Below are 15,119 nucleotides of genomic sequence, written 5' to 3'. Positions count from 1 at the left end.
TGGTATAATTGTTCTTGTTCAACAGGCATCTCCTCGATCCTAATACTTTTCTTTTTCTTGACTACTTTTCCCTTTTTGTCTGGGGTTTCTTCCTCCTCATCATCACTTGACACCTCTGCATCCAGTGGCAAGTATTCATCACCACTTTCAAGCAATTCTGGGTCATCTACCTCCAGTTCTGAGTCACTTTCCTCCAAAACACAGACATTTTGACTTGGTGTTGGAGGGCTCACCATAAAACAATTTCTCATTGATCTGGAAGGACAATAAAAACGTTCTGTACACATCCAGACCACTACAAAATTCATATAAGCAATAGAAATATTTTTTATAAATATTTATTTACTGAAATTGAAAAGTGGCCCTAAAAGGGCACAACAAAATTTTTTGAGATCTCTTTTGTTGCACTATTTTCATTTGCATGGTACACTCATATTATGCTTCACACGGCCTTTATATATATATATATATATATATATATATATATATATATATATATATATATATATATATATATATATATATATATATTTTATTAACACACTGGCCGATTCCCACCAAGGCAGGGTGGCCCGAAAAAGAAAAACTTTCACCATCATTCACTCCATCACTGTCTTGCCAGAAGGGTGCTTTACACTACAGTTTTTACACTGCAACATTATCACCCCTCCTTCAGAGTGCAGGCACTGTACTTCCCATCTCCAGGACTCAAGTCCGGCCTGCCGGTTTTCGTGAATCCCTTCATAAATGTTACTTTGCTCACACTCCAACAGCACGTCAAGTATTAAAAACCATCCACTCCTATCAAACACGCTCACGCATGCCTGCTGGAAGTCCAAGCCCCTCGCACACAAAACCTCCTTTACCCCCTCCCTCCAACCTTTCCTAGGCCGACTCCTACCCCGCCTTCCTTCCACTACAGACTGATACACTCTTGAAGTCATTCTGTTTCACTCCATTCTCTCTACATGCCCAAACCACTTCAACAACCCTTTCTCAGCCCTCTGGACAACAGTTTTGGTAATCCTGCACCTCCTCCTAACTTCCGAACTACGAATTCTCTGCATTATATTCACACCACACATTGCCCTCAGACATGACATCTCCACTGCCTCCAGCCTTCTCCTAGTTGCAACATTCATCACCCATGCTTCACACCCATATAAGAGCGTTGGTAAAACTATACTCTCATACATTCCCCTCTTTGCCTCCAAGGACAGAGTTCTTTGTCTCCACAGACTCCTAAGTGCATCGCTCACCCTTTTCCCCTCATCAATTCTATGATTCACCTCATCTTTCATAGACCCATCTGCTGACACGTCCACTCCCAAATATCTGAATACATTCACCTCCTCCATACTCTCTCCCTCCAATTTGATATCCAATCTTTCATCGCCTAATCTTTTTATCCTCATAACCTTACTCTTTCCTGTATTCACTTTTAATTTTCTTTTGCATGCCCTACCAAATTCATCCACCAACCTCTGCAACTTCTCTTCAGAATCTCCCAAGAGCACAGTGTCATCAGCAAAGAGCAACTGTGACAACTCCCACTTTGTGTGATTCTGTATCTTTTAACTCCACGCCTCTTTCCAAGACCCTCTCATTTACTTCTCTTACAACCCCATCTATAAATATATTAAACAACCACAGTGACATCACACATCCTTGTCTAAGGCCTACTTTTATGAGGATAGTGAGGCTCAAGTTAGAGTATGTAGGAAAGAGGGAGATTATTTCCCAGTAAAAGTAGGCCTTTATATATCAAAATATGCCCAAACTATTCATTTACGCACTAGACATAACAATCAGTACTTACCGACATTGTAGAGGATAAAATCCAAGGGTATTTGAGTCTCACTAGATGAAAAAAAATGTTACTCTCGGTGACGCCTAGCCAGAAGTGTTTACATATTGGTCTCTCAACCAATGGGAAGCGAGAACAGGACAGCACCACTTAGGTGAAGCGACTCAGGGAAGGCTTGTGATTGGTCAGAAATAAGGAACGGGAATCTAGATGCGCGGCATGAGTAGGATGACACGCGCAGAAAAGCACATGCTCAGACACACAAATTCTGCAGTCTGCCCCATAAAGGGTTAACTGTGGAAGGTACACAGAGGCAATTGTGGAAGGTGGCACCACCCAGGTCTGATCTGGGTGGTTAGACCTGGGTGCTATGCCAAGTGACCCTGGTGGGTCGCTTGGCATAGCGCTTCCCCATCTCCGCCTTGGAGGCGTAGATGAGAATGCGTTATGACATAAGAAAAGCCCTCTTTCTCTTTCAGACAACGGATCTCTTTCTCTTAAGAAAATCGAGCAACGGCGAGAATAGGCAGGGTGTGCCTTTTTGCAGTTAAGGCAAGAAGAAGGGTGACTGCAGGATGAACTACTATGTTCAACTGCACCACAGACCGGGCATGCTGCCACTGCCCTGCAATATCTTGCCGGGTGGCCGATGTGCCAGCATTTTCTGCATTGTAGGGTTGATCATCTCCCGCCATTGTAGGTCTTGTCTTGCTACGTAAACAGATGGTGGCAGCTCACGGCTGCCAAAAGTAAGCCATGATATACTGCAAGGATAGCGCCTCTGCTCACGGCCAAGGAGTATGTGCCAACTTTAATAATCGGGAGATTCTGGAGCTCTAGTTGCTCCAGAATGTCTTCATTACACGCGAGAAAGTTACGTTTTACGATCGTATGTGGAGGCACAATAGATCCACAGCAAGAATTAAAGGAGTGTTTGAGAATCGGAACTGGTGTGTTATCAACGTAAACAAGTGAAAGATTGTGCCTGCTCTGTATTTTGTACTGTGAAAATGCGTGAGCCACTTTTAAGAACATGGAAGGAAAAGCTCTGCCTAAAATGGTGAAGGAGTGCCTTGCCTAGCAGAAGTTGGATGGAGCATAAAGAATTTTGTCCAAGAAAAACTTTGAATCACAGAGAGTAAGGGGAATAACTGCTTAGTTGTACATTTCTTAGAAGAGTGAGAGGAAACTGCGGTAGGGTATCGGTGACAGGCAAGGGTCCTTTGGACGGAAGGTTAGAGGCGGACCGTCGTGAGTCGTGTGTACGATCCGAAAGTCGATGCACTGTGTGTGGAAAAACCAGGATCATAGTCAAAGCCGCACGCAGATCAGAAGTGTCTAAAGGGTCAGTCAGAAGAGCAATAACAGAGGAGGGTAACGAAACGTTATCTGAAGAAGGTACCGGGATGGAGGAGATGTCCGAAGAATGGTCCAATGGCGTGACAGGGGTCTGTAAAGGGTGCTTCAGGAAAGGGCCTGGAAGGATGCAGGTTATGGGTAAGGGTCTCCATGACAAGTTTCCTCTTTTTTATTTATGTAAAAAAGGGGGAAATGCTGAGGGATAGCTCCCAGGAGGAATAAAAGGGATTGCATATCTCCCTCTGTGCCCAAGGGGGCTCTCAGTACAGCCAGCAGTGCAGATGCGTTATGGAACCCGTGCCATACTCTACACTTCATGCTGGTAAACCAGCAGTCCATCATAGCAACCTCACATCCACTGAGCCATCTCGGCAGATGAGAGAGAGGGTGGTCGGAAATCGGCCACAAGGTGTACCTCCTTAGGCCACTCTAAGCCACCCCTCAGAACTCCGCAGGAAAATAGGTACGTCCCCAGATGATCCAGATTCTACAGCAAACACTTCCACCAAGAACTTTAAAGGAATGGGATGGACAACGACACCCTCTCCCCAACCTTAGAGCTAGAATTTCAGAGGGGAAGATTCAAAAGGCCAAAAGCGGGAAAGGAAGGAGACGGGATGGGAAAGGACAGAGTTGGGATGGATGAGGTATGGAAGGGAGGAGTGGGGGTAATTAGGTTTAGTAGGAAGAAGACGAAGGTCAAATTCCTCAGACCAAAAGCCTCTTCATCACGCCAACGAGTCCTCCTTGAAGAGGCATATTTTAAAGATACAGAGAAATATAAAATAGTCTGGAAATTTGTTATTTTATAAAATGTTGAATTAGATGCTGTTTTAGTCTTGTCTGTAATCGGTTTTAACAGCAGCCTCTAATACAGTCCCTCGAACCTCAGATAGATACTTTCAGTAATGCGTGCCTATATGCTCTCCTACTCGTGCTCGTGCAGTGCTTTTCAAACGTGCTGCACGGAACCGATATCATTATAATAGGACCACAGAGCTACCCCTTAATTTTAAGCAGGCGAGGGTGTTTGCCCGACGTGACATTTGAGAAGTTAACCGCATTTGCTGGCAGGACTATGTTCCTACCGTCACTTTGACTTCCTCTATGGAAAAGTATGAAAACTAAGTAGCAAATACTCTCCAGACCATAGCAATTGGAAATCTTCTTGTCCGTATCTCTCCAGGGCTCCATCTATGCCCCTCATTTCTTTCCTCCAAGTCTCTCAGAGAGTTACTCTCTTTAAACTTTTCTAATAGCAGAGAAAAGTCTTATAATGTGCCTTTTACACTTGCCGATCGCCGGTAGCTGGATCTGATGGCATTCGTATTCGTATCCTTCAGTATTTACATCCGTCCTCTTACGTCTTTTTAATCTTATTTGGTAGCAAGGGGTTCTTCCCCATCTGATGAAAACTGTCGTTATTCTTTACTTTCGTAAACTAGGTACTTCGGGCCATGATGTCTCACACTATCGTCCCATTACTTACCAGTGCAGTTTGCAAGTTGATGGAGCGTCTAGTAAATAGACGTTTGGTGAGGCATTCAGAGACACATACAAGACCCTTCAAGCTTCACTGTGGCTTTCGTAAGAGCCCCCTCAAGGGAGGTTCCTTGATGCTGGTGAGGGGCTCTTGATCTAGTGAACTGGATCTGTTCTCCGGTTCCCTGAATTGAGCCTGAATACCTTCCATCCCCCCAATGTGCTGTAAAATCCTACGGGTTTACCGCTTCCCCATGATTATAATTATTATAATTTCGTAAGAGCAGTTCTATTATTGACCCCATACTCGGCTTAGATACCTATATTCGTAATGCCATTCCTAGTTACCACTTAGTTACGAAGTCTTTTTTGATCTTAAAAAGGCAGATAACATTACTCGGAGATACAACATCTTGGCTCAAACTCATTCCTTAGGCTTCCGAAGCAATCTACCACTTTCCCTTAAAAACTTCTTATTTGAAAGACATTTCCGTGTTTGGGTTAATAATTTGCTTTCCCCGGACTTTGTCCAAGCTGTTGGTGTCCCTCAGGAATGTGTCCTTATCGCCACTCTCTTTTTACTTGATATAAATGACCTGACCTCTGTTCTCCCATTTAATATTTGATCATTACTATATGTTGATGTTTATGCTATAGCTTGTGCAGGTGCTGACTGTGGTCTAGTAGCAGTCTCACTCCAGAATGCTATCGCCAGACATTCTGGTGTCTATGATACTCCGTTGTACCTGTATGGCTCCCTTATCCCGGAATGTGATAGGGTCAGATTTCTCGGCCTTCTGTTTGACCGCTGGCTGTCCTGGAAACCTCAAATTACCTCCCTGAAGCTGCTTGTCATAGCCGGCTGAACTTCCTTAAAACCCTCGCTCATCTTTTGTGGGGGGCGGGTCGTCGAAATCTCCTTCGACTACATTCAGCCCTAATTTGATAAAATATATTCTGGGGCCTCTCCCGCAACTTTTTCTAAACTCGATCCCATCCATCATCAGGGATTACGTTTATGTCTAGGTGCTTTTCGCTCCTTCCCTGTCGAGAGCATATATACAAAGACGAAAGTTTTATCTGAACGCTCGATGTGATGCCCATTGCCTACGTTATTTTGTCCACTCTCATGATTTCACAATCTTTCTACATACAAGACAACAACGGAAGTTAGTAGACGTCTATTATATGTTCGCCGCCTCTGTTTACTCTGTCTCTCTTCTCTTCGTCTTCACTTGCTCTTGACTTCTCTTCAGTTGCCCCTCTTCTGTATGCTCATGTAGCATCTAACTTTTCAATTTTCTCCTGGGAGGTTCCGACAGTTCGTGTCTATTCTTCCCCACTACCGTGCGCAAAAGCCCAATACCTACAGTTACTTGTCGCTCCCTTCTTCTTAACTGCTTCTGGTCTCATTCTCATGTCATTGCAGTTTACACTGATGGTTCTAAACCTTCTGATGGTATCGGGTTGCAGCAGTGTTCCCGGACAGTGTTCTGCGAGGTCACGAATTAGGCTCAACTAGCATTTTCATAGCTGAACTGTATACATCTGTCATAACGATTGTCCATATTGCGTCTAGGTCTACTTCAGTATTTGTGATAGTCTCGGACTCCTTTAGTACTTTGGAAGCTATCAAAAATTTAATTCACCTCATCCCCTAGTTCCTCGTATACAATTTTGGTTGCACCTCATTTCTAGCAAAACAAAGAAATCGTTCTCTGCTGGGTCCCTGGTCATGATGTTCAGGGTAACGAGCAGGCGGACCCTGATGCACAGTCAGCTGTCCATGACCTTACAATTTCACACAGGGGTATTCCATTCTCAGATTATGTTGCTGTAATCTCTAGCCACCTTCACAACCATTGACAACAACGTTGGTCTGAATTGATTCGTAACAAATTACGCTCTCTCAAGCCGAGTTTAGGATCCTGGTTTTCTTCTTGTCATCGACGTCGTGATTGGTAGACTACGCTTACCCATCTTCAAATCGGGCACACACGTTTCACTCACGGGTATCTCATAGAGAGACACCCAGTTCCACTTTGCGCGAATTGTCTGATTCCAAGTTCAGCTTGCCATACTCTGTTGGATTGCCCTGTCTATCACTGCAGAATTTACCTCCGACGTCGTCACCGTTCTAACACCCTTACTTTATCTTCCCTCCTCGCTGACGGCCTCACCTTTGACTCAGACTCCCTTGTTGACTTTTTGACAGTAACAGATTTGTTACACTCCCTTCGACACTCCTCAACGCCCTTACAAACTCCACCTCTGTTATACTCTCCACCCTTGCTAGTTTCAGATCAATTATATTAAACCGTGTGAACACCCTATCCTGCAGAGCTATATAACTCTTCCAGTTTTAGTGCTTAGTTTTCATAATAATAATAAAACTAATGTTAAAATAAGGAAAATATGTTCTATAAATGGAAACATTATGGTCTCTTATAAGAAATATGCTGTATGACTCTTGTAGGTTTAGCGCTTCTTTTTTATTATTATAATAATTATACGAAATATAGTGCCTAAGTTCATTTGAGAAATCCCTTTTTTTTTTTTTTTTTTTTTTTTTTTTTTTTTTTTTTTTTTTTTTTTTTTTTTTTTTTTTTTTTTTTTAGGGAAGGGGCATTCGACGTACATTTTGCTGTTGAGTCGTTATATCCTTTGCAGTAACAATGAGATCATGGAGATGTTCCCCTAGGGAATATATTCTCAAGTTTTCCAAAATATTTATCATTGCCACTTTCAAATCCAGAGGAAATTTTTAAGATGCTGTAGTTTCCACTTGGTGAAGATTTTGCTGTCATTTTTAACTTTTGTCTTTCAAATGAATGATTTGAAATCCATTAGTTGGTGTTAGGCAAAATCTTTCTTCTTAAGAGGAACCATTGATTTAGTCAGGGGAAAATTAATATGCTAGAATCATTTATCAACAAGCATACATCGTGCTGGTTCCTGAGAACGAGATAAACTTTGTGGAGAAATGTAAATTAACCAGTTCTTCGTTCTAGGGAAATTCTCTTAAAGATTAGATAATCCATCATCTGGTGAAGAAGACAAACTACCCAGCTCGTCAGTACTGTGTATGACTACATTCACTCTTCTGTATAAGAGCGAGGTGTGCAGTATGACTATGTTCACTCTACTGTATAAGGCTGATGTGTGCAGTATGACAATGTTCACTCTACTGTATAAGGCTGATGTGTGCAGTATGACAATGTTCACTGTACTGTATAAGGCTGATGTGTGCAGTATGACAATGTTCACTCTACTGTATAAGGATGATGTGTGCAGTATGACAATGTTCACTCTACTGTATAAGGCTGATGTGTGTAGTATGACAATGTTCACTCTACTGTATAAGGCTGATGTGTGTAGTATGACAATGTTCACTCTACTGTATAAGGCTGATGTGTGCAGTATGACTATGTTCACTCTACTGTATAAGGCTGATGTGTGCAGTATGACTATGTTCACTCTACTGTATAAGGCTGATGTGTGCAGTATGACAATGTTCACTCTACTGTATAAGGCTGATGTGTGCAGTATGACAATGTTCACTGTACTGTATAAGGCTGATGTGTGCAGTATGACAATGTTCACTCTACTGTATAAGGATGATGTGTGCAGTATGACAATGTTCACTCTACTGTATAAGGCTGATGTGTGTAGTATGACAATGTTCACTCTACTGTATAAGGCTGATGTGTGTAGTATGACAATGTTCACTCTACTGTATAAGGCTGATGTGTGCAGTATGACTATGTTCACTCTACTGTATAAGGCTGATGTGTGCAGTATGACTATGTTCACTCTACTGTATAAGGCTGATGTGTGCAGTATGACAATGTTCACTGTACTGTATAAGGCTGATGTGTGCAGTATGACAATGTTCACTCTACTGTATAAGGCTGATGTGTGCAGTATGACTATGTTCACTCTACTGTATAAGGCTGATGTGTGCAGTATGACTATGTTCACTCTACTGTATAAGGCTGATGTGTGCAGTATGACAATGTTCACTCTACTGTATAAGGCTGATGTGTGCAGTATGACAATGTTCACTGTACTGTATAAGGCTGATGTGTGCAGTATGACAATGTTCACTCTACTGTATAAGGATGATGTGTGCAGTATGACAATGTTCACTCTACTGTATAAGGCTGATGTGTGTAGTATGACAATGTTCACTCTACTGTATAAGGCTGATGTGTGTAGTATGACAATGTTCACTCTACTGTATAAGGCTGATGTGTGCAGTATGACTATGTTCACTCTACTGTATAAGGCTGATGTGTGCAGTATGACAATGTTCACTCTACTGTATAAGGCTGATGTGTGCAGTATGACAATGTTCACTCTACTGTATAAGGCTGATGTGTGCAGTATGACTATGTTCACTCTACTGTATAAGGCTGATGTGTGCAGTATGACAATGTTCACTCTACTGTATAAGGCTGATGTGTGCAGTATGACAATGTTCACTCTACTGTATAAGGCTGATGTGTGCAGTATGACAATGTTCACTCTACTGTATAAGGCTGATGTGTGTAGTATGACAATGTTCACTCTACTGTATAAGGCTGATGTGTGCAGTATGACAATGTTCACTCTACTGTATAAGGCTGATGTGTGCAGTATGACAATGTTCACTCTACTGTATAAGGCTGATGTGTGTAGTATGACAATGTTCACTCTACTGTATAAGGCTGATGTCTTCTGTAATTTGTGTGACAGTGTTCACTCTATTTTATAAGAGTTATGGGAATAAAAACAATAAGTATGATGCAATAAATTGTATTCAATAAAACACTATAATCAGATTTACTTAAAATAACTACAGCAAATTTAATTTTTATAATTTTATTTTATTATCACACTGGCCGATTCCCACCAAGGCAGGGTGGCCCACCAAGGCAGGGTGGCCCACCAAGGCAGGGTGGCCCGAAAAAGAAAAACTTTCACCATCATTCACTCCATCACTGTCTTGCCAGAAGGGTGCTTTACACTACAGTTTTTACACTGCAACATTATCACCCCTCCTTCAGAGTGCAGGCACTGTACTTCCCATCTCCAGGACTCAAGTCCGGCCTGCCGGTTTCCCTGAATCCCTTCATAAATGTTACTTTGCTCACACTCCAACAGCACGTCAAGTATTAAAAATCATTTGTCTCCATTCACTCCTATCAAACACGCTCACGCATGCCTGCTGGAAGTCCAAGCCCCTCGCACACAAAACCTCCTTTACCCCCTCCCTCCAACCTTTCCTAGGGCGACTCCTACCCCGCCTTCCTTCCACTACAGACTGATACACTCTTGAAGTCATTCTGTTTCTCTCCATTCTCTCTGCATGTCCGAACCACCTCAACAACCCTTCCTCAGCCTACGAATTCTCTGCATTATATTCACACCACACATTGCCCTCAGACATGACATCTCCACTGCCTCCACCCTTCTCCTCGCTGCAACATTCATCACCCATGCTTCACACCCATATAAGAGCGTTGGTAAAACTATACTCTCATACATTCCCCTCTTTGCCTCCAAGGACAAAGTTCTTTGTCTCCACAGACTCCTAAGTGCACCACTCACTCTTTTCCCCTCATCAATTCAACGATTCACCTCATATTTCATAGACCCATCCGCTGACACGTCCACTCCCAAATATCTGAATACATTCACCTCCTCCATACTCTCCCTCCAATCTGATATCCAATCTTTCATCACCTAATTTTTTTTTATAACTTGAATAAAATTATAGTGTCGTGACATACCTGCTAGTGAGACACAGGAGAATGCAAACTGTTGACTGCTGTAACACATTCTCGTACACCTTAATTGGGTTAAATATATGATTTTATAAGTTTATGTAACGCAACTTATTGGAACCACTTTGAAATTCTCCTTGGGTATCGTAAGAAAATTAATATTATAAAAGAAACAGAGGAAGAAGTGTAATCAGTACAGTTTAAAGAAAACTTGAATGGCTGCATGAAATATAATCTAAAATTTGACGGAATGTATAAATAATTTGGTAACCCCGTCATACAGGACTTGAAAAACTAATCCTGATCATTAAAGTTGACAAATACTCCCTGCCCATGGGAGGAGGCGCTATCCTTGCAGTATATCGTGGCTTACTTTTGACAGACGTGAACTGCCACCATCTGTTTACGTAGCAAGACAAAACCTACAATGGCGGGAGATGATCCCTACCCCGCAATATTATAGAAAATGCTGGCGTTTCGGCCACCCTGCAAGATATTGCAGATCAGTGGCAGAATGCCCGGTCTGTGGTGCAGCTGAACATAACAGGCCATCCTGCAGTCACCCTCCCTCTTGCCATAACTGCAAAAAGGCACACCCTGCCTATTCTCGCCGTTGCCCGATTTTCTTAAGAGAAAGAGATCTGTTGTCTTAAAGAGAAAGAGGGCTTCTCTCATGCCATAGCAGTTTCTCATCTCCGCCTCCAAGGAAGAATCTCCCTGCTCTCTTATTACAGGATCTCTAGATGGCCTCAGACCTCGGTGGTGCCTCCTTCCACAACTGCCTCTGTGTCCCTTCCGCAGTTAACTGGTCAATCCCCCGCCACTTCACATTCTCAACTTCCGCGCCTTTCTTCAAGTCATCCCAATACTTCACTCCTTATTAGTTTCCCATTGCCACTGCATGCTAACTTTACTGGCCCTCCTAGTCTGTAGACACCTGTAAAATGTTACTGTTACGCTCTGTTAGCCGATCATTGCTTATTTACAGTGGAGTATTCGAGGCCTGAGGGGTAATATGGGAGACCTTCAGGTGTTGCTCTTTCAGTTTTTCCCTGTTTATGTCTGTAAGAACCAAAACTGCGCTCCGCTGTTTTCCATCCCATCTCGGGCTATATCTTATTACATTCATCTGATCCTTTTCCCTATAGGACTTTTAATGAAAGTGCACTTCTTGTGCGCCACTGTATATCACATTCTCAGGTCTTTGTCCATACTTCTCTGCATTACAATGCAGCCCCTCAACTACTTAGACAAGTGGTAAACAGTCTCTTCTTTATATCTTTCTTCTTCTCGGCTATTATCTGTTCCGGAAGTGACATCTCTGATTTCTTTCATACCTTCTTCTCCTCTCTTATTAGGTGATTTTAATGGCCATCTCTCTCGTGGTAATCAGTTAGAGGTTCTTCTTACTTCTCTTTCGGTCCACTCAAACTCTCTTTTGCATAGATGTCTCAATCTGCGCCTCCTCAACTACACTCGACTTTATCTGTCAGTGATTCTAGACTTTCATGGCAGCGATCGTTTTCCTATCTTCTCATACGTATTCTCGACCTCCTCGTAGTTCACGTTGGCAGTTTGAACGGGCGAATTGGCCATTTACTCGCGTCAAACTGCTTTTAGTGAAAAACCTGCTCCTTTGTCATCATCATCTCAGCTATTACAACTATTTTTGTAATCAGTTTTAACAACAGCCTCGAATACAATCCTTCGAACCTCAGGTAGGCACCCTCAGTAATGCGTGCCTAGGTGCTTTCCTACTTGTGATCGTACAGAGCGTTTGAAAAGGGCTGCATGGGGCCTATATCGCTGTAATAGGACCACAGAGCAACTCCTAGATTTTAAGCGGGCGAAGGCGGTCTTCCGACGTGGCAATCAAGAAGCTAAACGCACTTGCTGCCAGTATTGTGTTTCTACCGTCACTTTGACTTCCTCTATGAGTGCAGTTTGGAAAAGTATGGAAACTGAGTGGAAAATACTCTCCAGACCCAGCTCTGGTTCTTAGGGTTGCCCTCTCGAAGTTGCCATAGCAATTGGAAATCATCTTGTCCGTATCTCTCGGGGGCTCCACCTATGCCCCTCATTTCTTTTCTTCAAGTCTGTCAGAGAGTTACTGTCTTTAAACTTTTCTTCTAGCAGAGAAGAGTCTTATAATGTACCTTTTACGCTTCGAGTACTGGAGTCAACACTTTCCGCTTGCCGATCGTCGGCAGCTGAACTTGATAGCGTACATATATGTATGCTTCAACATTTACATCTTTCAGCCCTTGCAATCTTCCTACGTCTTTTTAAACTTATTTGGTCGCAAGGGGTTCTTCCGCAGCTGTAGAAAAACTGCCGGTAATCTTCCTTTCGTAAACCAGGTACTTTGGGATATGACGCCTCATACAATCATCCCATTGCTCTTACCAGTGCAGTTTGCAAGTTGATGGAGCGTCTAGTAAATGGACGTTTGGTGAGGCATTTAGAGACGCACAATAGCCATTCCACGAGTCACTTTCGCCTCTTACTCCGCTTAGATACATATATTTGTAATGCCATTGCTAGTAACCACTCAGTTACGAAGTATTTTTTTATCTTAAAAAAGCATCTGACACAACCTGGAGATAAAACATCTTGACCCAGACTCATTCCTTAGGCTTCCGAGGCAATCTGCCACTTTTTCTTAAAAACTTATTTTCTAAGAGACATTTCCGTTTTCGGATAAATAATTTGCTTTCCCTGGACTTTGTCCAAGTTGAAGATGTCCTTCAAGAATGTGTCCTTAACGCTACTCTCTTTCTACTTGCTATAAATGACCTGACCTCTGTTCTCCCATCTAATATTTGATCATCATCTGATGTTGATGACTTTGCTATAGCTTGTGCAGGCGCTGACTGTGGCCTAGTAGCAGCCTCACTCCAGAATGCTATCGCCAGAGATTTTGGTGTGTCTGATACTCCATTGTACCTGTATGGCTCCCGTATCCCGGAATGTAATACGGTCATATTTCTCAGTCTTCTGTTTGATCGCCGGCTGTCCTGGAAACCTCACATTACCTCCATGACAGCTACTTGCCATAGCCGGCTGAACGTCTTAAAAGCCCTCGCTCATCTTTCGTGGGAGGAGGGCGGTGATCGAAATCTTCTCCTTTGGACGCAGATATTTTCCGCGGCCTCTCCTGCAACTTTTTCTAAACTTGATCCTATCCATCATCAGGGAATACGTTCATGTTTAGGTGCTTTTCGCTTGTCCCCTGTCGAGAGCCTATATGCAAAGGAGACAGTTTCTTCCTTGAACGATCGACGTGATGCCCGTTGCCTCCGTTATTTTGTCCGCTCTCTTGGCTTTCATGATCCTTCTACATACAGGATAGCAACGGACGTTAGTAGAAGTCTATTATTTGTTCGTCACTCCTGTTTACTCCATCTCTTTTCTCTTCGTCTTCACTCGCTCTTGACTTCTCTTCAGTTGCCACCTTTATATGTTCAGCTAGCATGTAACATTTCAGTTTACCCTTGGAGGTTCCGACAGTTCGTGTCTATTCTTCCCCACTGCCGTGCGCAAAAGCCTAAATACCTTCAGTTACTTTTCGCTCCGTTTTTTTTTTTATTAGCCACTTCTCGTCTCATTCTCATGTCGTTGCAGTTTACGCTGATGGTTTTAAATCCTCTGACGGTATCGGGTTTGCAGAAGTGTTCCCGGACAGTGTTCTGCCAGCATTTTCATAGCTGAACTGTATGCAACTGTCATAGCGATTATCCATATTGCGTCCAAGCCTACCTCAACATTTATTGTCGTCATGGACTCATCTAGTACTTTGGAAGCTACCAAAAAAAATTAATTCTCCTCATTCCCTTGTTCTTCGTATTCAACTTTGGTTGCACCACATTTCAAGCAAAACAAAGAAATCATTCTCTGCTGGGTCCCTGGTCATGATAATGTTCAGGGCAATGAGCAGGCGGACTCTGCTGCGCAATCAGCGGTCCATGACCTTACAATTTCATACAGAAGTATTCCATTCTCAGATTATTTTGCTGTAATCTCTAGCCACCTTCACAACGTTGAACAACATCGGTCTGAACTAATTTGTAACAAATTACGCTGTATCAAGCCGAGTTTAGGATCCTGGTCTTCTTATCATCAGTGTTGTGGTTGGGAGACTACGCTTTCCCATCTTCGCATCAGGCACACACGTCTCACTCACGGGTACCTCATAGAGAGATACCCAGTTCCACTTTGTGCGAATTGTCAGGTTCCAAGTTCAGCTTGCCATATTCTATTGGATTGCCCTGTCTATCACTGCAGAATTTACCTCCGACGTCGTCACCGTTCTAACACCCTTACTTTATCTTCCCTCCTCGCTGACGGCCTCACCTTTGACTCAGACTCCCTTGTTGACTTTTTGACAGTAACAGATTTGTTGCACTCCCTTTGACACTCCTCAACGCCCTTACAAACTCCACCTCTGTTATACTCTCCACCCTTGCTAGTTTCAGATCAATTATATTAAACCGTGTGAACACTCTATCCTGCAGAGCTATATAACTCTTCCAGGTTTAGTGCTTAGTTTTCATAATAATAATAAAACTAATGTTAAAATAAGGAAAATATGTTCTGTAAATGGAAACATTATGGTCTCTTATACGAAATATGCTGTATGACGCTTGTAGGTTTAGCGCTTCTTTTTTTTATTATAATAATTATGCGAAATATAATGCCAAAGT

The sequence above is a fragment of the Cherax quadricarinatus genome, chromosome 18 (assembly GCF_038502225.1).
Source record: "Cherax quadricarinatus isolate ZL_2023a chromosome 18, ASM3850222v1, whole genome shotgun sequence".
Classification (NCBI taxonomy): Eukaryota; Metazoa; Arthropoda; class Malacostraca; order Decapoda; family Parastacidae; genus Cherax; species Cherax quadricarinatus.
This window is presented reverse-complemented; position numbering follows the sequence as displayed.